General features: G+C 44.2%; 1 protein-coding gene across 3 annotated transcripts in view; it reads right to left on the bottom strand.

Annotated features, from left to right (window-relative positions):
• l1cama (L1 cell adhesion molecule, paralog a) overlaps positions 1 to 17,378 on the bottom strand; it is a 59,261-nt gene extending 41,883 nt beyond the window's left edge. For all 3 annotated transcript variants that reach the window (XM_084068478.1, XM_084068480.1, XM_084068479.1), the window contains exon 1: positions 17,241 to 17,378. The gene's annotated coding sequence lies outside the window, so the exon portion shown is untranslated. The remainder of the gene's footprint in view (positions 1 to 17,240) is intronic.
• Between the last annotated feature and the right edge of the window lie 7,800 nt (positions 17,379 to 25,178).

Genomic DNA, 25,178 nt, shown 5'->3' with positions numbered 1-25,178 from the left:
GACTAGTTGAAGGTGTTTGTGTGGGCAGATTTTAGGTATAGCGTGGTTCGAGGAGGGGTTGTGCAGTCCGTCATCGACTCAGATGGAGACAAGAGGAAAACCGAGTGGTCCCATGGGTCAGGTGATAAGTGGCCTATATAGCGCTGGAGACCACAGCTGCTAGAGGCTCGTGTGACATGCAAGGACACGTGGTTGGCTCCGGAGGGACCACTGGCACACACACCACACCCTGAAAAGAGGGGAGGAGTGTTTGCGTGTGATGGATGATAACGTCCTCCAACTGTCCTTCACAACACGTCATCGATTTGGGACGGTCGGTAGGCACGTCAGGACAACTGAGGACAAATAACATCACTGTCAATCAAAGAGATGAAAGAAAACAGGAGAAAGAGATCTCATGCAGACACAAATAAAAACAACGGGGTCTAATGATGGCATGGCCAGTCTTCATGTGGCCAGCCCTATGACGTACTGTATCTATTACGTACTGTACTGAATGACTCCAAATTTGGGGCAAGATTTCAGCCTGACCAGAAACCCATAGACCTCCATGATCCCACTCCGTAACAGCCAGATGTCATGCCCAGGTGTCTTTGCAATAATCTATGCACATTTCTGTCCAAAAAAAATCCCAGCTCCCCATCAACAGGTTGCGCATTATTCTTACATTTAGCAAAGAACATTTTTCAGCCCCAAGCTTCCTGCAGACAGCTTAGTGCCAAGAGATGTAGACTTTGTCTGAAACATCTGTCACGGTCCCTTTAGGTTAGATGCACTGTAATCCCTGTCTATTCTCTATCAGCCTCTCTCTCCACCATAGGGAAATGAGCTGTTTGTGGGGCAAGGTCAGACGCAGGGCTTTGCTACTTTGCCAACACTTTGCATGGAGGGGCCCCAGTGGCACAACGGCTGTGGGAAAGTGTCAGAGATTGCTCTTTCCCGCCTATTGCGCCAGGCTTGCAGGGGCATGCCCAGAGTGAGACATACGCATACCGAATGTATGCATAACACACACATACGTTTGAATGCATCCGCATTCCGCACATATACAGAAGACATAATCATAATTTCTGGGGATGAAAGCGATTATAAATGCAAAATACAAATCACCAGGATAAAAACATGTACCGAAAAAGACATCATTTGTGGCATTAGTCAAAGGAGTTTTGTGGAGCGGTTCAAACAGCCCAGTGATCAGCATCATCGCAATAACGATAAACCAGGTCAGGTGAGTGCATCTTGGTGGCCCCATTAACAAAAACAAAAGTGCAAATCAGCAATACTTTTCTTAAGTGCTCCTGATCTAATCAAGCACAAGGTGGCTGGAGACTGAGGCAAGAGGGAGACGTACCTCCGCTAAAGGCCGGTAAATGACTGTGGGCTGGAAAGAGAGTGGGAGGATAATGTTTGTGCTGAGAGAGAGAGACGGAGAGCAAAAGTGATCAGTAAGTGTCCATTTGGGTCCATTCTCACACTCAGTTATATTAACAGAGGATTTTACCGTGCAGTCTCCATCTTTGAACCACCTATGGCTGCATGTTCCTTCTTCCATACTCCCTGACAGACACATGCGTGCATATGCACAGGAACACGCACATCCGTGTTGATGTTGAATGGTATGGTTTGGCCATTCAAATATAACTGATTGGAGATAAGAGAGAGCATGGGAAGACTGAAGCATGGCGGTCTGTAGGCTACTGGGCACTGATGCTGCTCTCATTCTCAGCTCATTTGCAGGCACCAACACAGTGTGTGTGCGTGCGTCCGTGCGTCCGTCCGTGCGTGTGCTTGTGTGTGTGTGTGCGCAGGTGTGTGTGCGCAGGTGTATGTGCGCACGCGCGTGTGTGTGTGTTTGTGTGTGTGTGAGAGAGAGAGATAGGGAGAGAAAACATGTATGTTTGCTTTAGAGGTGGGAGATGGCATCCGTAAACATGACTCATTTGTTTGTTTAATGTGTGTGTGTGTGTGTGTGTGTGTGTGTGTGTGTGTGTGTGTGTGTGTGTGTGTGTGTGTGTGTGTGTGTGTGTGTGTGTGTGTGTGTGTGTGTGTGTGTGTGTGTGTGTGTGTGTGTGTGTGTGTGCGTGCGCGTGCATCCATGCATGTCAGCAGCATTGTGTACCAATACTAGGTGTCAATAGCCTCTCTTCCATTCCTTTTCTCACCCCGCTATCACCATGACAACGCCCTGACTCCAGCCCTGCCGCACACAGCAAATATTTCTCTCCCCTCCCCCCTCCATCCATCCATCCTCCTCCTCCCTCCTCCCCCCATCCCCCACTCCCTCTCTCTCTCGCTGCTCTCCCTCTCCCTCGCTCATCGGTCTCTACTTTCTTCCCTCTTCCTTCATCTCTCATCTTCCACATCTCTCGTTTCTCTTGCCCGCATGCTTTCCCCACATCTATCTCTCTCTCTCTCTCTCTCTCTCTCTCTTTCTCGCCAGCCCTTCTGTAATGTCTACATGTTATCTTTACTTCAAAGTCTTCCTCTTTACTCACTGCAGTCGCTGCCTACAGTGTACTGTATCTCTCTTTTATTTGTACCACCCCCTCTGCATCTCTCTCTCTCTCTCTCTCTCTCTCTCTTTCATTATTCTGTTTCTATCTCTTTCTGCTCCCTGCTGAATGCAAAGCTTCTCGCTGCTTAGACAGCTCTCTCTCCTTCTCGCCCTCTCTCCTCCCATGCTTTGCTCCTCTCTCTCTCTCTCTCTTCCTTCTTTTTCTTTCCTACAGGGAGATGCCTGTGGATCACGGTCTCCCAGCCGTGCTTCATTAGATGTTCATTACAGCCAACCTGCTAGCATCATGTATAGAATGCAATTACAGGTAGTGCCCTATCGGCCCCCCACCATCAAGCATTAATATCCAGAATTATGCTTGCCGGCAAGAGCAGATGAGCTTTTGGATTGGCTCATCTGGTCGTGCAACAAACAAAACAGACAACAACGCTGTCATATGACGGAGTATATGAATTAAGCTTCATCAAACCCTCTGGAAGATAAATGTAGTACGAAGGGACATTTGCCTGGACCAGGCGATGGATGGATACAGTAACCCAGACCCGAGGTGGCTGGCTAACTCGCCATCACATCTGTTATCATTATCATCAGCAAACCGTTTCGGCTCGGTAACTAAATCCAATCATTACCAATGGACTCCTTGGCGGAAATCCATGCGAGGTGAAACGTGGCTCGTCCTCCCCGTCACAGGAGGACCGGCCGACATCAAAGGCTGCTGCATTATCTGAGACACGCAGACCCTCCGTCTCTGCAGCGGTCCGGGCAAAATCCACCCCACCCTCCCTCCCTCCCTCCCAAGCACCCCTCCCTCTGCCTCCACATTGCTCCATAGGCTCCATTCCTCCACGCTGTGCTGTGTGGCAGCGCAAAGACATCAAGGACATGACATTTGGGTGAAACTCGCTCCAATTTTCGACAACACAAGATATCAAAGGGAGCAAGCAGACAAACTGTTCCACCCCGCCTGTCTGTCTGTCTGTCTGTGTCCTTTCCCATCAGACAAGCGTCTCTGTGATTATGTTTTAAACTGTCCTGAGTGTTAATTCAACTCTGAGAATGTAACAATTTACCCAGAAGGGTGTGTTTTTGTACCACGAGGGCAGTGTGAAAAGGCAGTTTCAAACCCATCTCTATTTATTACTTGATCAATTCATGGGGCATAACTATTCTTCTCTTCCTTCTTTCCCAGCCTCCCCTTATTCTCCTCTTTCCCTGACTTCCCTCTCTTCTCTCCTTTTCCTCTCCCTCGATCCTCAGGTATTCCTCCGTCGCAGAAGGTCCAGCTGCGACCAAAAGCTATTGCTCCACAGTCTCTCCTCTCTCTCTTTCCGTCCCCCTTTCTATGGCTAACGGGAGATGACAGGAGGGGTTGGCCCTCATTCCAATGGCAACAGACTCTGCACAGGGAGCAAGAGAGCAAGGGGACACAGAGCAATGGGATGCAGAAGACGCTGCGATGACCTTTCCCTGCAGCTAGAGAGTTAGGCCGACATGCCCTGACAAACCACATACACACGCACAGCCCACATGGACCCACACAGCCAGCTGTGTACACCACCCTCATGCATATTCATGTACTCCCACACTCGCTTCACAAAGGCACATACAGTACACGTGTGTGCACGCACGCACGCCCGCACACACACACAGAACCTATCATGGTTGAAAGGGGCAGGCAGGAATGAGATCGCACACCATAACCTCTCTCTCCATAATGGTTAACAAGCGTATCATCTTCACATCATCATGATAGCACGGGCCCATGCTTCCAACCATGCTGACCACATCAGTTCCAATATAGGACACATAGACCAGACCCACCACATGCTAGGTCAGCGACTACTGTACTGTTAATTAGCCCTAGCATCGGTCAGATCCAACCACGGATGGCTGATTAGCTAATGGCTAACGAATAAGCTACTGTACTGTAGCTAACAGCATTTGATATGCACAATCAATCGTTCATCATATCGGTAAAAATGCAATATCAGTAAAATCTGTATCAGCAAAATAATCGTGATATATATTTTAAACAATATTTCATTTCATACTAATTGTTAATTAATGCTTCATCTGCACCCAGAATCACAATTACTGTATAACAGTTCAATATAATGCGTCCCTAAAGAGCACAGCTATTGTGTACACAGTAACATTCTTAAATTCTTTCATTAAATCTAAAAAATAAAGCACAAATGGAAAGCCCTCCTAAAGCTGAATCCTTTATTCAACTGAATAGTGGGGACACAGCTTTTTTTCTGATAAAGACCTCAGAGTCCTTCAGACGGACCCCGGGGTCAACGCGGGGAGGCCAGTGTGTTGGCAGAGGAGACAGCAGCAGTAATGGCCCTGTCACTAATGTTTACAGTTGGTTTGTTTGTCCCCACTGAACCAACCACAGGCCGTTGGTCGTCAAAACACCAAACGGTCATAAATAAAACCCGGCGGAGAGATAAATGTAAAGACAGACGAAGGAGTGGTGGAGAGAGAGAGGAAGGACAGAGAGAGGAGGACAGGAAGGGGTGAATTAAGAGGGAGCGACGAAGGAGAAATGAAAGGCGTACGGGAAGGTCGGGAACATCATGTTTGTTATCAAGCAGAGCGGAAAATACATTAAGCGTAATGAGAACTCATAAAGACGGATGATATACGGCACATACAGTGAATGAAGTCCTCTCGGTACTTTAGACGTGTTGATTTAATCATGTCTGTATGGCGGAACTATACTGTCAGTGGCTGAGGATGGGTACACAGTATATTTGCTGTTATGTAATTAGTGTCATGAAGTTATTCTTTACACAGCCTGAGACAGTGCAGGTGAGCCTTGTGTGTGTGTGTGTGTGTGTGTGTGTGTGTGTGTGTGTGTGTGTGTGTGTGTGTGTGTGTGTGTGTGTGTGTGTGTGTGTGTGTGTGTGTGTGTGTGTGTGTGTGTGTGTGAGGTATCCAGTACATCTGCCCCTACACATGTGACATTTTAATCACAACAGGGATCTCTCCCTCTCTCTTCTACATCATTCTCTGGCTTCATCTCAATGCATTGTTACACCATCTAAGCCTGATTCAATCCACTCTCTCCAGCCCCCCGAGCAACATCACACCCTAATGCTATAATCAACGATACTAAAAGGTTACTGATAATAGACCTCCATTTTTTTGTTAACTCAATACCACCCCACCCCCACACCCTTTTCCCTTTTCCTCTCATCTCCTCTGTGCCCCACCCAGCCCGGTATGGCCCGAGAGGATGAGCTCTTTGCTTAAATGTATAATTACCTCGTTAAGCTTGTTAACAATGGCCCCGATTCATAAAGGGATTTGCGACCATATTTTGTACGTACCGGCATTTAGGACAAGTCGTACATATCCACCTGATGCATAAAGATTTTTTGGTCTGTGTTTTGTGCGTCAGGTGCGCACGTTCTCAGGTCAGCCCCGAGGCTGGCGTACCAGGGCTGAAATGTGCGTATGTCTTTAGAATGCTTTATTCTTCATGCCAAAATCAATTACAACAGTGGCAAACCTCAAATAAAATATATATGTGCCCAACATTTGTCAACACATATGTATAAAAAATAAAAAATAAATGTCAAACGATGTATTGCTTGTAGCCTATGCATAATATAGACATGATGTAGATTCCACCGATTTTTATTTATTTTCCATCTCAGCCAAAGTGTCACGTAATAATGAAAATAAGCTATGATGCCTTAATGAAACTGCGGAGGGACTGACTGCATCAGTGTCCGTGTCGCGGTATTAATTTGTAAAGCCTACTGTAGGCTACTGTATATTGATCACATGAACGCCACACACAACAGCCTAATAAATATTACCATCTGATGAGGAAAAATAAAGTGGATGAAAGCTGTGTCCAGAACCATTCCCCATTCCAACGTAGGACAGTGATATCCAAAATGAACTAATTTAATCAATAAGTAATCAATAAGCTCTGGTCCATAATCGGATAGCAGCGTTCCACTTGTATGCCCTGGATTTATTTTCAACATCATCTTTTTGATAACGTGAGCAATGTTATATCCTTTCCAGGTTATTAGTCTATTATTTTCTGGCGGGGTTAAACCTTGTAAACATTACTCATTACGTTCAGCTGATCCATCGTGCAATAGTGGGACTCGCTTCCAGACAGATCAGAATGATGTTCAAGTTCTCTGTCAGTGTCAAGGCATTGCGGCCGACAGCTGTAAGTTTGGACGATAAGTTAAACTCCGGTGTTGCCAGATTCTGTGAGAGAAATAAGCAACCAGGTCTATGAAAATAAGCCCAAAAGAAGCAACTGGCACTTAGGCCATTTATTATAAGCACTTTAATTAAACCGTTGTGAGCTTGTAGATCTGCTATATTTAAACAAAAATCTTGTAATACAATGTGGAATATTTGGAAGATTTTTTAAACATTCTAACAACACAAATCTGCCTCCAGCTGGCACAAAACATTTTCAGATGGGGCTTATAGGGATAAATTAGCCTACATATTAACTTGGGGGTCCATGACATAAAGATATTTGAGAACCACCGGTTAAAACAATTGAACAATTGTGAAGCAAGCCCAAATAACCAACTACACTTTAGAAACAAGCCCAAAAAACTGCACCCCACTTCTACCAATATTTACAAACAACTTTACAGAAAAATAAGCGCAAATTCGCTTATAATAAGCGGACATGGCAACACTGTGCCGTAAAGTGACGTTAAAGTTGGATGCTGTTGGATGCAGACTTCGAGATTAATCAGATCCTACACCTGGTCATACGCACGTCTCTGTCATATACGACACCCCTTTTGAATCGCACGTCCGTTAGTGAGTACCAGAAATACGACCTCCTTTAAGAACTTCATTTACACCATATTTACGACCCTCGTTATGAATCGGGGCCATGTCCGGACCCGCTCTTGTCTCTTCTCTCTCATCTCTCTCGCACAATGGGATTTGTTATTCCCCCACTCTACACAACCCTCCACCCAGTTGACATCTGCTCCCCTAAATAAATCTATACAATCTTTTTTGTTGTGTTTGGGTTTTTTTGTTTTCTCCTGGGTATCGTTCATGTTTTCTCTCTATTAACACCTTGACTCACCCTGTCTCCTCATCTGTTCATCAATTCCCCTCATATCACTCCAATGTCTTTAGTCTCTCACCCTCAAAAAAAAAAGAAAATTAAGTTCCTGTGAAGAAGAGAAAGTATTTCTAATATACAAATACAGAAAATGCCAAAAACAACCCTCGCTTCTTTTCTGAAACTACAACTTGTAAAAGTTTTTACACAAACACAAATTACACCGATGTGCAGCGGAGCATGATGGCTGATACAGGGGTAGATACGGTGTCTCATTATATCAGTTCATCCTCTGTACATGCCCACTCGAGTTTGGTGAGCAAATACAAACAGGTTATTATACTGTAGTTGACAAAAAATAATAAGTATCTTGAATAAAAAATAAAAAAAAGAATTATGCGTGATAAATGGTCTATAATAGAGACCATGTACATGGCCTATATGATTAAGGTTAGATAAACCCTTTCTTTCGAGGGAAACAACAGGCTTCGTATCACGGCGTTATCAGATTCGCTCATCAATCCTGTATTGCAAAACAGATATGATATGATCCATATTTGTTTGTTTGTGTACAAGCTAGGTAAAATACATGGAACAGGCATGCACTGTGGCCTGAGATGAATATATCCCATTAATATGCTGGAGTGGGTAAAAAAAATACAAATAAATCTATATTCTATATTGTGTATTGTTCAAGTCTTCTTAAGTAAGTCTCCCTCTGAAGGCAAAGGCTTATGGAGGCAGCGGAGAGATACTGTAGTTAAAATGCTGTTATTCTTGAAAATATGTGCTTGGTGTGCTGCAGAAGTAGAGTGTACCTGCATGTTCCATTATCATACAATGGTGCCGTAAACACAATCAACCAACCAGTGATTCATTCTAATGTATTCAAGAATCTATTCAGTATGCCAGCTAAAGAGGCTGATGGACTCACAGGCTCGCCCACTTAAGCTGTCAGCGATGCACCAGAATGTCAAAACCTCCCAGGTCAGAAAAAAAGCGAATTCAAATCAAATAGAGGAAAATGATTCCAGGAACTTTAACATGTATCCTGACAAAATAGGGAGTTACACAAAAATGACTTTTTGCCATCTCTCCCGTCTCCTTACTCCTTCCCTGTTCACCCCCCCCTCTAGTCTGTGTTCTCTCCCCTTAATCCTTGCCATTACATTTTCTCTCTTTCTTTCCTTGTATTTCTCCCTTTCTCTCCCACTGTGGTTCTATTCAACTCTCCAGCTATATCCACTCCAACCTCTCTCCTTTAGCACCGTGCCTCTTGTTCTGTTACCCTGCTCTAACCCCTCAAGCCCCCTCCTCTCCACCCCTTCAGTCGGTGTCTGTGCATGCACGTTGGTGGGCGTAGTGTGTAATAGGATGGCACAGTAGGTGAGATTAAATTAGTCCAGTGTATGGGGATTACAACCCACTTCAGATTCGATCCCCTCCCACTCCCCCGTAATCCAGCACCTAATGAATGTATCGCGGCTGACACGGCAGATAGGAACCCCAGTCACAACATATGCAAGGGGGGGACACGAATACTGACAGCCTGTTTACCCACACTAGTGTGTCTGTTTTGCGCAAGTTTGCTTTGTGCTCAAAATGAATACACAGTTTATGTCCCATCTGTTCCTGTGTGCGCTGATTCACAGAAGTGTACTGTAGCTAATGGGAGGTGTGTGGGATGAGGAACAGGAAACAATGATTCTGAATCAATACAGCAAGATATGACTGAATGTAATCCTTCAGCTGTATTGACAACACAATCAAACCATATATTCTGCTGCGTTTGCTTTGCGCACAAGGCAGTTATACATGGCGGCTGACTCAATGTCAAACAGTCATCTTTCATTCATTGCATTTAACTCCCAACGCTTCGGTGCGTCAGAAAGATGACACACATCTCAATTGTCTGCCGACTCTCTCGGCTCAAGTTCTCTCCTCCGACACAATCACGTTACTTCCCCATCATATCACTCCAGTTTTATAGACCCAGTGAGATGAGTCATTCTATGACAACCATAAGTGTAGGATCATCACACTGCATTACCGGACACAACCCAGCATGTCCGGTAAAAGGTTGCTAGTGTTGCAGCTTTGCAAGAGAACAAGCTTTCTTCTTTCAGGTGGAAGAATGATCAATCAAACACCTCTGTAAATGCCAGTTGGTAGCAGTTATCAGCATTTACAATAATCCAGTCTTGGAGTGATCTAACAGACACAACTAATGATAATCATATTATTCATTATCCAAGTGATAATAACAATGTTATGATATACCCCTGCTGAAGAAAATAAACTCATCAAAATTGTACTTTTCTTCTATAATAAAGTAAAACAAATGTTACAAATACATTTAATAAAACAATTATTAATAAATAATCAGTCATGATAATGCTGAAATAATGCCATGTGTCTCTCAATGTTAGGGTTGCATGACCATATGGACTCTCACTCCAAGGCTTTGCCCTTGTCTGTCATTGACCCAGTTCACTCACTGGTTGGATTGGCCTTGTTATTTCTCATCATGAAAGCATGCACAAATCACAAATCCCTTTTTTCATGACCGGGTCCGTAGGGAATTATATTATTTTCCATTAGCTGTATAGCAGTTCCAGTGCTTTAATAAATGTATCAAGTCACTGCCAGGGTTGCTTAACCCTTGCAATCTTTTATAACACACTGCCACATGGAGATTCTTCAATCTCCATGTGGGTAGCCTATTAGATGTTAAACAAATCTCTCTGAAAATGTAGATGTGACTCTCAGAGGTTAATGAGGGCATTACTGAGATCTCATGCCAATTTCACTGTGCCTCCATTGGTCCAGCAACATTCAAGTCCATCAATTGCCAGGGTTTTCACATGCCAACCACAGGGGTTTAGTGGTGCCAGAATGTGGTGCTTCTTCATGCTTAGACATGATACATACAGTACAGTATGTGCTGTCCTGTGCAAATTGACCAAGTAACATATACTGCACTTAAAATTACTACAAATGCAACAAACTCAGAGCAAAAGAATGTCTATAGTTATCCACTTTAGATTAACCACCGTGTTTCTACTATGATTGGATAGTTACTCTATAACTTTTTAATTTGTCTTGCTGCTATAATGTTGAGGAGCCGTAACCAAAGAATTTGACACTTGTGTATACCCGTACATAAGATGTAACAAATACAATATTTTAATTTACATTTTTAAATATAGTGTTCACAGTCAAATAAGAGTTAAAAAGTTCAATCGGTCTATGAGGTCTGAGGTGATAGAATTGTAAAATGATTAACATCATTTATATATTCTTTAATTCAAAACAACTGGAAGTCATTTAAGGTAACTATCCTGGGCAGTATGATATTTACACTTGTCAACAAAATGTTAAAGAAATATATTTCTAACTATTTTCCTAAGAGAAAGATTAAAAAGGTTCAACATATCTGAGATCTAACTTGATGCTGAAGAGCCATGTGGGGATTTACACCATTATGATGATCTCAGTTACAGAGAGGGTTTCTGACACAGACACTGTGGTCACTTTCACAGCGCGTCTAGAAGGCTGGGCTATTCATGCATGCACATGCACGCATGAGTGACACACGCACATCCGCAGTTAGGCTACATACAGAGGGTCAATTGAGCCTAATTTTAGTCTCTGATTTGACTGATAAAGCCTCTTTGATGGAAACGACGGTGGGGAATTCTCTCTGTGATTCACACAAAGACATGATTTTGCCAGAGACGCAGAAAACGAGGAGGATGCATGTGTCAGTTGTGTCTGAGAGACGTTGAGAAAAGGTCAGATACAGAGTTTCTCTTCATGTCTTACCCTTTTTTCTCCCTTCTTGATCTCGTCAGCTCTGCAACTTCATCTTCACTCTTATCTGTGGTTTCTCTGGTCTTCTGGATTGAAGTCACATCATTCACAGAATAAGGACATTTATGAATTTTAAGCCATATGTATTTCTAAATCATTCAATCAATCATCATAAAAATTTAAGTAGCTTTAGGTTTTTGACTAAATGGAATCTTCCGTTTTGTTTCAAGTATAGCTACATTGTCCGTTATTAATCTCTCTTATGGCTCAATCCAATAAGTGCTATGCAGTTCCAATTTCATAACGAACCAATACAATATTGTTTCCCAAGGGAATGCTCCCATAATTCCCATTTATGTTCTCTCGCGCAATCAGTGCTGAAAGACATAATACGGTAATTCACTCTGTCAAATTAATTTGGTTCTCCATACACGACGCCTCTGTTTGTGCCCCCCCCCCCCTCTCCCTCTCCATTGCAGATTCAATTGAATAATTGGGTTCGTTTTTATGAGTCTTTGTCTAATGGCTGCTGGGAAGCCCAATAGGAATCTCGCTCATTTTGATTAAGGCCATGAGTTAAGGCCAGTGGTGTAAAGTAACTAACTACATTTACTCATGTACTGTACTTAAGTATCATTTTAGGTAGGCCTATTTGTACTTTACTTAGTAATTCCAACTTCCAATACTTTTACTTCTACTCCACTCCATACATCTCGGATCCAAATATTGTACTTTTACTCCACTACATTTATTTGAAAACTTTAGTTACCAGTTACTTTGTAGATTTTGATTATTATCACAAAAAATACATTAACCACTTCAGCCCTCTATATATTTCAGCCATTTGTAAAAAGCCGATCTACAAGCTCACAATGTATCTCGATGCATGCGTTCAAAAGATTTGTTTACATTTGAAAACTTGAAATGGGACATTCTGCATAATGAGTACTTTTACTTTTGCTACTTTTTTAAAGTACATTTTGATGCCAATACTTTTGTACTTTTACTCAAGTACATTTTTAATTCCGGACTTTTACTTTTAACAGAGTATTTCTACATTGCAGTATTGATACTTTCACTTAAGTAAAAGTATAACAAAAAAAAAGTTTAAACAAAAAAAAATCCACCACTGATGGCTGCTGCAGCCCAATAGGAATCTCACTCATTTTGATTAAGGCCATGAGTAAGGGGCGGCCGCGCTTCATGCGTGCAGCGCTAATGCAAGCATGAATACAGACATGACACGAAACGCTCGGAGGGAAGAGAAAGAGAAAGTGGAAGGAGAGAGAGAAGGAGATACAGGATTACCTCCTAGGCTGACAGGTTTGCTCTAGATGTCTGACTACTTAAAGTGAAGACTCGCTCGGTTGAGGTGCTTCAGAGACACCGGCCTGACAATTGAATCCACCTCCTCCACCGCGTTTCATCTGAGCCTTCCATGAACAGCCCGCTTCACCTTCACCAGTTCCACCCACCCTGCTGTTCTGATTCTCATTCGCCCTCGATGCAGTTCATTCCATTCTCTGCCTCCCTCTTATTATTATTCGTTTTATAAGATCTCCTGCATGCTAACCCCCTTCCCCATAGATATGTAACTGTCGATGCACACGACCCCTTCCCTCTGTAAATCACCATGTTGATGATAGTTTAACACGTTACAGTATTGCTGCCTTAAAAGAGGAAATACTTTTCAGCACCTTCAGCACCTCGGACAGCGACCTAGGCCAAGAGACCAGGCATTCGCACCACCACAACACACCCCAATGATGGGGGGGGGGGGGTAACTGACTATCATACGAACTCTGCAATCCCACTTTTAACCACTTTCCACCTAGTGGGTAGGCCTATACAGGTATAAGAGACTTATTTCAAGATTTTCTAAATTGTTCAAAAATAGCGAAAATTGCAGAGGTATGCGTGGCGATGCGATTGCGAAATGTTGTGAGGTTGTAGACTGGCGACAATAGCGCTCAAGTGGTTTAAATAAAATCCCGATAGCATCATAAAGACATATGCACTCTCACACATAAGTTTGCGCTCATAAAAGTATTGTGCAGATCGCTCGGAGGCTCGTGCACGCACACACACACACACGCACACGCACACGCGCACGCACGCACGCACCCGCCCACACAGAGAAAAGAGGAACTACTCATCTGAGCCTGTGCTTGTACATGTGATATTCTACAAGGAAGATAAGATAGCAGTGAAGACAGGTAGCCTACGTGATGAAACAGTTGTTTACTTTTCATTGTGAAATCTAGTTCACTCTTTAGCCATTCTCTGTTACCACTTGACGGTTGAATCCCTGGAAAGTAGCAGGTGCAGTCTTTGATCTATAGCAGACGTTTAAGTAATCAGGCCAGCCGGGAAAGCTATGATGGAGAATGTTTAATTTGGAGCGGATGCAACAGGATGTTACTGTGTGTGTGTGTGTGTGTGTGTGTGTGTGTGTGTGTGTGTGTGTGTGTGTGTGTGTGTGTGTGTGTGTGTGTGTGTGTGTGTGTGTGTGTGTGTGTGTGTGTGTCCTATTTGCAAGCCATACAGAGGGTGTGTATGTAAATAGACACAGGTGTGCACATTATTAGCAAACTTGATGTGCAAGTCAATAACTAATACCACTGGTTTTCTGCCTGCATTATGTGTATAGCACGTGTTTCTATGTGTGGGGTAACTGTGAAAATGTGTGTGCTATTGTGAAACTGCCATGCATGTACTGTATGTGTATACAAGTGTTCCTGTAAGCGAGCAGGTGTGTGTTTGGCGGGTGCATGGTTGACTGGTAGAGGTGCCCTGAGGCTAGAACAGGTGGCAGAGAGAGGAGAGCCGGGTACTGCGATGCATGCACAGTGCACACTGCTCTTCCCTGGAGCTCCTCTCCTGACTGGCACATTGAGAGCAGCTCGTCTCCTGCAACTACACAACACCACCATCACATCTCTCTCTGACAGAGACGACGCTAAACTAGGCTGGGAAACAGGCCAGTCTCAGCTGTTATACACTTCACATAAAGATTAACTGAGCAAAACCATAAATACACCAGCCTGGAGGGGATGACCTCCCCGCGTTGTTCACAGTGGAGATCAGTATCATTTATTATACGGCAATGTGTGGATAGATCCTCATTCTTTCCACCTTGTTTCCTTAGCTCCTTTGCTTCCGTTCTGCTCTCTCTGTGACCTTGCCCTTTCCTCTATCACAGTTGATCCCTCCTTCTCTCGTCTCACACACAATACCTCTAGCGGCACAGGATTTGCCTTTCAAATGGAAGCCAACACTCATCTCTCATCATATACCCCCCCCTTTCTCCTTTTCTATCTTCGTTGCATCTCTCTCCTGCATTTACTCCCCCCTGTTCCACCCCCCCCTCTCTCTCTCTCTCTCTCTCTCTCTCCTTTTCACTCTGTTCTCCCACTCCTTTTCCTCCCCTAAATCACATTTCACCCAATCCATCTCTCCGATGGAACAGCTCAATTAGCCAGCTAGCGTCACAGGGGAGATTACTTTCTGTACCATATTGTAGCAGAGGTAATCATACACTCAACTCTAGCCAGCTGCTCTAACAACAACAAGCTATTCTGCGACAACACCAGCTCTCAGCACCGGGCTAGCAAATCGCCAACCGTTGCTATACACACGCTATTGCATTAAATAGTATGATAATGTGGCCAGCAGTACAGGGTCTCTGGAGCATTTTTAACACATTCACACACACACACACACACACACACACACACACACACACAGCCTCAATAGCCAGGGCTATCTTGATCTATTGTGTGTGTGTGTGTGTGCGTGTGCGTGTGCGTGTGCGTGTGCGTGTACGTGTGTGTGTGTGTGTGTGTGTGTGTGTGGGGCTGTGTTGCAGCAGCAGCAGCATGTTTATGGATGTCGTACAGATGGTAACAAGTCATTGTCAGGTGCCCCTCCCCTCTGCTCCCTTGACTCTGTTCATCTGGGACAGGCTGCAGGCTACTGAGGCACCAACATTCTGAGACTGAGAAGAGTGTGCTCGGGTTCACAGAAGCACACACGACACAAGCACACAAAATAAACAGGTGCACAAAGAAATGGCTGCATATGCACCCACGCAATCGACACAGTCAGAACAACACACCCACATACACCAGCAAAAACACAAACAAGCAAACACAGTCATACACCAGGCTGAAACATTGACAGCCGTTGGGGGGGGGGGCGGGGGTTCCAGTTCTGGTGATATTATTTTCCAAGCGAGTAATGTAATTGCTGGAGCCTTTTTTCGATTTTCCCCTGTCAGGTGGAACAGATGTATTCCAGGCTATTCTACTGAGGGCAGCAGCAGCAGCAGGCAGCACTCTGGCACGCAGCCAGGTAAGGGCCTTCCTCTCATGGGCACACCTCAATCTGTTTGGAGGGCTGCCCCACCCGTATTTTCGCTCTTCTTGCCATCTCCCTACCGCCACCTCTCTCTCACTCCTTCCTGTTGATATCTCTTTTTCTCATCCTTTCTCTCTCACCTGTCTCTTTCTCTATTCCTTCCATATGGGTCCATAATAATGTAAGGTTTCCTAGTTCTGTGCGTTTGCCTCAGGAAACAGGCCCTCTACTGCAGCAATAGAAGAGAGAAGAGGCACCGAGTAGAGCTGTGCACTCTCTCTCTGTGTGTCTGTCTGTCTGTCTCTCTCTCTCATAGGCTACTACATTAGAAGGGCTCCATCCTCCACATCAATTGAATACCATTAAAGCATGTTGCAATCAAGGACTATACCACATTACGCCACTCAGCTTACTAGTCGGGGGACGGGAAGACAACATAGAGGTAAAATGTATGTACATTAAAGTAGTAAGATAAAGGGAATGATACATCAAAAAAGAGCATATTTTTATGGGAAATGACCACAGTTGGCAGAAACTTAACAACCAACACAATTTGGCTGAAATGTGCAAAACACGCACAATCACAGATCCAAGTAATAAAGTGGTGTTGAAATGCTGTAATGCAGATTTAAGTCCATTGGACAATATATAACACACATCCATGATGCACTAAGATTATTGTAAAATGTGTGTGTATTTATATACAGTATGTACACCAACTGTGCAGTACGATGGTCAGTGTTAACACTTACGAGTTCATTTGGTTACACTCAGAGTTACAAATTCACTAGGTATTTTATTATGTGGATGTGTCAGAGACATATAAAGTAATATTGTAAAATATTGAAATGATCACTAGTGATAGTTGCTGTGTGTTCTGTGAGGCAGCATAACAGGGCACAGCCTAACAGAATCATTCAATATTAATATGAGAGCAGAGCGGACCCTGTTGCATGCAACACATAGAGCATCCTTCGCTCGGCAGAATCACAGTAGACATAACACCCTGCTTTTCCCAAACAGCAACATGTACCAACAAGTCAGCCTCATGAGACAATCATTTAACTTCAATGCATCACTAATTAACTCAAACAATTAAAAGCATACATTTTACCACAACACCCCCACCAAAACTGAAAAAGAAAGACTTCCTTGCAGTAATTTTCAGAATTCCTAGAAATTTCTAGCATCTATTATATACTGTAGTTTTCCTCAGTGACAACGCAGATCATAATAAATAAATACAACTCTAGCCAAAGAAATAAAATTGTCATTAAACAAATACCCCCCCCAAGTCATTGACATGAACCTGACTACCATCTTGTGGTACCAGCAGATGTACTGACGTATCCAAAGGTGTGATTCTATGACAAGTGCCTCCACCCAACCACCTAATTAAACCGCTCAACAGCCCCTCCTCTCTCTTGTTAATGACAAACTCTGTCCATGTCTTGTGAAATGGCCGCGGTGGATTCTTACCTCCTCCACAGGTTTGAAAGACGGCCTCGGGATGCTCCTATCCACTGGCTCGCTCCTCGCGTCCTCCCTTTTTCTCCTTCCTTATCTAGTTGTCTTTTCTTCTTCTTCTTCTGTGTAAAATTGATTGTGCCCTCTCCTCCGTGCTGATGCTGCAGTGATAGAAAAACACACCCTCTCTCGGCTGCTCTCTCTCCCTTCCTGACTCTCATTGGCTGCTTGCTAGAGGTGACATCACCCCTTCTCCTCTGCCTTCCTCCCTCCTACCCTGTTCCCTCCCTTCTCCTCTCCTCTCTCTCTCACTCTCCTGTGCTCTCATCTCCCTGGGTCTCAGTGGATTCTGACCATTCCTTTATTGTATCCTCCCCCATCCTCCTCACTCCATATCCTCGATGCACCTCTGCACCCCCCCCCCCCCCCCCTTTTCTCCCTCTCTCTCTTCCTTCTCTCATGCAGTCTCTGTGACTGGATTAGCAGGGCCAGTAGCCCTGTGCCAGAAAAGCCACACTACAGTCATATCTGCTCCTATTATTCAGCCATGCAGAGCAGGCATAACAATACTCTCATTAATGTTAGGAGCACGTACAGTGGCTTATGGCCCAATAGCACCTCCTCGCTGCTGCTCCTCTGCACCAAGCTGGGAGCTAAAAGGCCATACAGGTGAAGCAAAGACCAAATTAGATTCTGTATTAATAATCTCACGATGCTTTGCAGAAGCACACTTTTCTCACCTTGCCTGTCATCGAGATATTATTGTTGGGCTACATTTAATGACAGCACCACCAAAGACAGCTCTGGATGTGGTAACTGTTATGTAATGCTGGTGTGTGCGTGCATGCGTGTGCACGCATGCGTGTGTGTGTGTGCGTGCAGGTGGTGGGGGTACAATTTACTGTTGTCTTTCATCTGTATGAGGGGTGGGCCTGGGAGAAGCAGAGATACAGTGGGTGTGTGTGTATGTGTGTGTGTGTGTGTGTGTGTGTGTGTGTGTGTGTGTGTGTGTGTGTGTGTGTGTGTGTGTGTGTGTGTGTGTGTGTGTGTGTGTGTGTGTGTGTGTGTGTGTGTGTGTGTAACAACAGGATGGTTAATCTGGGTGTGTGTGTGTGTGTCTGCAGTGTGATATGATTACATGACAGTGGTGAGGCTGGTAAACAATGATACAGCAAGCAGAGTGCCAGAGACTTGCGATATGATGAGACCGGCATAGCACTGCCTGTGTGCTGCTGACAGCACACACCTGCACTCACAAACACTAGGATAAGGAGCCCCCCACACACACACACACACACACACACACACACACACACACACACACAAAATGCCTCAACATCAAAGTAAATCCCGATTCTACAAAACATTGCAACATGATTTTGCAATCCAGAGATTTGCCATGTAGGTGTAGAACACAGCTTAAGGTTAACGTAACAGCAGGCACCATTGGGTTGATCCTCGATATGGCTTTCTTCCACCGGGGACGGTCCACGGCCATCTGCAAGGTCTTCTTTGGATGGCCAATGGTCTTGTAGCCGCTAACTTTACTTTCTTCACCCAGTCATTCACCTTCCGTACAACGTCTCACCACATCCGCTATCGTCTCCACTCCCGTCTTCTGTCTCAGCTCTGCGCTCATCTTTCTCTCCCTCAGTGACATGACATGATGCGGCACTTCCATCTGATCGTCCTCATCTCTGCTCTGTCCAGCTTGTCCTCGCGCTCCACCCTCAGGGCCAACGTCTCGCTTCCGTACGGCATGCCACTTCTCCCCCCCCCACACACTTTTTTAAAACCTACATTTTAGAGTAGTCATGCAACTTCTGACGTGGGCTGAAAAGTCACTTTAATTTCCAGGGATGGGTTCTTGGAGATGAAAGGGTATGTGTATTCAGCCTGCATCAGAACCTCCCGAACCCCACTACCCCCGTTCGTTCACATTCAGCTCCTGTGGCTCTCGGATGTGCCTCTGATTCCCCTCCAGCACTGAGGAGTGCCAGTGTGCCCATCTGCCAAACGTACCACCAGGATCTGCCAGGCGGGTGGCTGACAAAGGCTGTATAGGAGGGGGCAGGCGGAGGAGGTCAGGGCATGGGAAAAATGATTGATGACAGAGGCTCAGGTAGTCATGGACCAGAGTCATTATCCTCAGTTTGAGGACGGGGTTGGAAGGTTGTCTGGAACATAACCGTGGCTGGATGCCAAGACTGTATAGACAGACAAAGACTGGGCATCCGATCAAAACGACACGGGATGGAGATGATGAGATTATCTGCTTCCGGCTCCGCTCGTACTGCAGTCCAGTCTATTGTAATGGGACACAGGAATAAAATATGTCACACTCACTTCTTAAAATAATTAGAATCCATAAAGTGGAACTGGATTTACAACCATATGCCAAAGGCTTTATTCTTTTTCCTAATGGATAGAAGGCAGGCCATTCCCTCTTTGTATGTTCCCTTCATTGAGAAATGCAGGGGGGGGGGGGGGGGGGAGAGAGAGAGAGAGAGAGAGTAATCAAAGAAGAAGGGGCAGTTAAGGTAGGATTCATTCAGAGATCTGCGTGGTTCCAGGCAACGGGGCATATGAGAAGGGGTTTGTGTTACTCCATCCACAGGATATGAAAAAAGTTTGCCTAAAAGCTCAATTTATACGTCTTCGTACGACTGTGTCACTCACCGAAAAATGATTTATGGCGAGTGACACGACAAAGTATAAATTACTCTTAAGTGTGTGCATGTGAATCAGTCCAGCCCTTTCTCAGAAACATTTCATCATGAGTAGTCTGTGTTAAGACCCAGCCGTTAAAACACAGATGATAATGTAATATTTAGCAGGTACTTGCCAGTGAAGAGCAAGAAATGGAGGGGAAATCAGGTCTACAGCTTGTAGGAAGTCTCACTCAGACCGATCAATAGAGATAATGTCTCCTCTGTCTCTCCCAGCTTGTTTCACCTCAACATAGCCAGCCTGCCTGGCTCTCACATCCCCTCTGAAACCCAGCTGCATATCGTCGCCGTCAGGCAAAAAACCTTGTATGAACCCGTGGATCCAGGGTTATTTAGTCACAAGCACTTGTTAATACATTTCATTGGTTAAGTATTTATAAAACCAACAGACAGACTTAACCACTTTAAACTTGGCACCCATATTTTTGGCATATCATTATATGTGAAATTGTAGATATTTAATAGTGATCCAGACACAACGCATCACATGGCAAAGTGTCGTGAGCTTGTAGAACTGCTATTACTACCATTGCGTAACACTGTCAGGCGACAAAGTATAAAATAGGGCATTATTTTATGAAAAAACATTAACAGATGAAATATGGAGATACAAGGTTTCTGCCCAACAGCGACGATATGAATCAGTTTCTATTTCCTGACTCTAGTGCTGAGAAAGATGAAATAACCTACAAAAAAAGAGAGCCAAGTAAGAGTAATTCTACTCTGTGTACAGTACATAGAACCCAAGCTGTCAGTCATTCTCTCATGCCCTCTGTTCAAAGGCCCTCTATTTAAACCAGGCCCTCAGTTTAAACCGATTTGTGTTTAAGAGACTCTTCACCTGCCCTTGGAAAACCTTTTTCCTCATTCTGCTGCTCTCCTCTTCCTCCCCTCTCCATACATTGCTGTAAGTGAGTCAGCTGGCAGACAGGGAACAAGAGAAATAGAATGATATATGAGGAGGAAAGAGGGAGCACAGAGAGAGGGGTGGGGGGGGGGGGGGGGGGGTCGGTGGGGGGAGAGAGAGAGAGAGAGAGAGAGGCTATGAATGGACAACTTTAAGACCGGGTTTGCAGGAAAAAGTGATGCGGTCAGCAAACAAGACAGAGCAAAAGTATTCCATCAGCTTAAACAGTGAGGCAAAGAAGTGAAGCAATAGAGTAAATGGATACAGTGTATGGGTGTGTGGGTTCAAGAAAGCCTGGGAGGGAGGAGGGGGGAGAAACAGAGAAGCACATTTGAAAACAAATGGGGGAAGGAGTGAAGAAATGAGATGCTGTGGTGTATGGCTGATGTGAGATAGACCGAGGCATATGTATGTGTGTGTGTGTGTGTGTGTGTGAGAGCATGCACAAGCAAGCACGTCAGTCCGGGGCGTGCAGACGGGTGAGAAAAGACAATAAGAAGTGAGAACATGTTGAGAAAGTTGAAGAGCAGCTGGAAGATGGGGGCAGTGAGTGAGACAGAGAGACAGATGAACAGATGAAACGATATGGCAGTGAGCCGGAGAGGAAAGAAAGAGGCATCAAAATAGAAGGAAAGAAAAATAAACTGGGAGGTACAGCTTGACACACAGGCATTAGGAGAGTGAGAGAGACACATGGTTAGTCAAAGTGAGAAATATAGCGAGAGTGAGAGATGGAGACTTGCAGGCAGCCAAAGATGCAGTTTTGAAAACTCTCCACAAATGTATTGGCCCTCAGTTAGCTGACACTTTAACAATAGGGTTCCTTAACAGAAGCGATACCGGTAACCTTGATGGAAAAGATCATTCATCCTTGTTTTGTTTTTTTTCTGTTATTGTTGTTTTGGGTATTAACACTGTTATTCTTGGTGTAGTTATTCACCCATCTACAGACTGTCAAGCACCAAACAATGTGGGAATATAATGCTGTATTCTATGGTCCGATGTAGGTACAGTATGTGGAGTCTATATTTGTATCTGTGTGATACAAATATGTGTCTGAGCTGAGCTGTTTGAGTTTGTTTTGTCTTCGTCATAAAATGTATAAATCAATAAAAGTATGGAAAAAAATAATAATCTCCCACTAGGCGGTTCCTAGAGCAACAGATGACTGATTGGTTGTTGCTAGGCTCCTGATGTGGCCGGTGGTTTGGTGGCCCCATTGATCCACTTAAACTCATTAGTTGGCTGGAAGGTCAGTCGTCCGTCTCTGACCCCGGCGTTAATCACTCTGTAATTGAAGCGAAATGACTCTGATTGAGTTTCCTGTCATACTTGAGTGGCCAGGCTGCCAGCTATGACCAGCACTTTGGTCACCCAAACACATGTCATTAAAGCATGCTAGCTGCATGTAAATAGCTCATGTTTGAGTGACCAGCAGAGAAATGCCCTTTGGCATGATGCTGGGCTAGGGGGGTGGCGGGGTTAGGGCACCGTCAAAGACGTTAGCCACCACCCGAGATTGAGAGCGATGGGAGAGTAGAAGAGAAATGTTCAAAGCAAACTTTGCCTTGACATTTTATTGGTACAAAGTGGAGTGCAATCTATGTTTTCAAAGTGCAGGGATGAATGCGACCTCAGCTAGCTTGCCATTTGTCACTTCAAAGACGTGATCTGCTGTTTGCAATCAAATGTCCCCTTTTTGTCCTTTATCTTGAGTTACACAGAACTATGTTGAAATTGCATCATCCCATGATTTGCTTTTTTTTTTTAAATAGTAAGATCGCCATTCATGAAATGAACCATGAAGATTACATAATATTTAACTTGAAACTTTCCAGCAGGCTCACTCTCACAGTAAGTTAATGTTTCAAAGCTTCAAAGTAACGTCATGTCATTATAAAAGATGATGCAGCAGCGATTTGACAATCATTAGTAGGCTGCATCTCTGACAAGCGCAGAACAACAAATAAACGTAACCGCTTAAACACTATACTTAGTTGACCGGAGTCCCACAGGGCTCTATTCTATGCCCACTCCTGTTTCTGTAATATATGCTAAATATCTTAAGAGAAAATAGCAGATCTGCAAGCTCCCAACACATCGTATGTTTGCCTCAGAATAGGGATGCTAGGGTTCATGTTGTTAAAAGCCCAAATCCATTCACCCAAAATAGTCATCTAAAGTATTAGACGGTTTGATCCAGCGACCACCTGCTTCTTCTTAAAATGCCACAAGGTGAACCCCTCCTGTCATGGAGGGTTAGTGAGGGGGTCGGGTGCACAGGTGCAGTGTGATAAAGAGATAGAGAGCACAGGAACATCTAAAACACGATGACCTTTACAGTAGATATGAACTGTCACTTCCGTTTTGAGTTTGGACTGTGGGGTCTTGAGTTTACGTGTATACTGTATGTATGAATGACCAAAGGCCATCCAGTATCTGATACCTGATGACCAGCTGAGCTCAGTCTTCCAGGGGTCGACTCTCTCCCTCTCTCACACAAATTATCACTGCAGTAGGCCATATAAGTCACATTACACAATGTGCAGGTACAACGTTCTACTTCAGTGACAACATGGAAGAGAATATTTGTCATCATGAGGCCAAGGTTGGTGGGAATCATCTCTCCTCTTTAGTAATAAGTCGACAGTCCACGTCTATGCTGCTCTCGCCTCCCTGCTGGTGTGCAGAAATAGCAGCCTAATCAGGAAGTGATGACAGGCTAGGGGGGTTACTTTCACAACAGCTCATAACACTCAGGCCAACATGTCACACCACTGTCAAAAGAGGGCTCCTACTCCTCACGTCTGTATTTTTGTCTTTTCTTCTCATCCGTACAATAACAGTACACCACAGTTCACTAGATAAAATGCAATGTGTTAGTGGATAAAGAAATAGCATTCAATTATGACTATCCAACATTGGCCTACAATAGATCTCTCCTCACATGTTCACTGGGATGCTTTAAGGTTGACAAATGGAGCATCCAACCATGATACCTACATGAACTTAATTAATAAAGGTGTGCGCTCACGTGTTGGGGGGGTAAGTAACGATGCTGCAACCAGATCTCTAAAGTGAATATATCACACTTTTCACCTGTAAACCATAGTTCACTGGATAAAATATATCTCTGCTGTGCGGCAGGAACCAGTCAACTCCATTTTTCCGATAAATCAGTTTTTTCATTTCCTAATAAATGAATATTTGAGTTAGCTGGTTTCTGCCGGACAGCAGAGATATACAGTAGTGTTAAATTATGACTAGCCAACATATACATTGGCCTACAATAGATTCCCTCTTCAGCCATCTACTGGGATGCATTAAGGTTAGTCTCGTGTTACCAGACTGTTGCCTCCCACAATTTTCAAATGTTTCCGGCATACAGTCTGGGACTCGGAAGCTCTGATCATGATTAGAATATAAACAGGATGTGGAGCCTCCTCTCCATTTCCGTTTCGTCTTTACAGTTGCGCAAATTTATCCTAATATAAATACAAATCATCTAAGTATACATAGCTTGCTGCTTAGCAGAAAAGGAAATTAAAAAGTAAAGTGTAAAGATATTTTCATGAACGGAAGTGCCAGTTTCCTCTCTCGGATTTTGGGAGTTGTAGTTCCAGACTCTATATAGCATTCAGAGATTGTGGAATAGTTGTCTGGCTACGCAAGACTAAATTAAGGTTGACAAATGCAGCATCCAACCATACATAAACAATGCTTAATTAATAATGTGGTTTGTGGAAGGGGGGGTTCAATGACAGTATTGTGTTCAAGGGCCGTGAATAATGATGCTGCTAACAGGTCTCTAAAGTAGATATATCAAACACCTCCAATGATGTATGCAACTCTGGTCCCCACCCCACGATGCATCTACTGATAAGGGCTCTCCAGTGTTCCCTTTCTCTAGCAAGCAACCCCACCCCCACCAGTGTTCTTGGAGCATGATCATAAGCATTGAATGAGAAGCGATGGGAGTGGGTACTGGGTAGCGAGCATTACAACCAAGGAAATGGTTAATCGCTGTCATTGCTTCCCTCCTGAATACATCACTTCAATCAAGCCCGTCAGAAACATTAAACCAATTACTCTAATGAACTGATCCTGTGCCCACCCTAGAGTTTGGCGCTCAGTGCTGAAAGAAAGAAAGGCTTTTATCCTTTCGCTGTGTGAGGGCCATAATATTGTGATTTATTCCAGGGACGCTGGAAGCATCAGCAGCAGAATGTATTAGTCTGAGAGCATTCTGACGTATACACAAAGTAGATTTTATTAATGAACCGCTCTACCAGCCTTCATTTCCTGTTCCGCGTC

The sequence above is a fragment of the Gymnoscopelus microlampas genome, assembly GCF_963454915.1.
Source record: "Gymnoscopelus microlampas genome assembly, chromosome: 10".
Classification (NCBI taxonomy): domain Eukaryota; kingdom Metazoa; phylum Chordata; class Actinopteri; order Myctophiformes; family Myctophidae; genus Gymnoscopelus; species Gymnoscopelus microlampas.
Note: the sequence above shows the minus strand (reverse complement) of the source record. Positions and strands in the feature narration are given on the sequence as shown.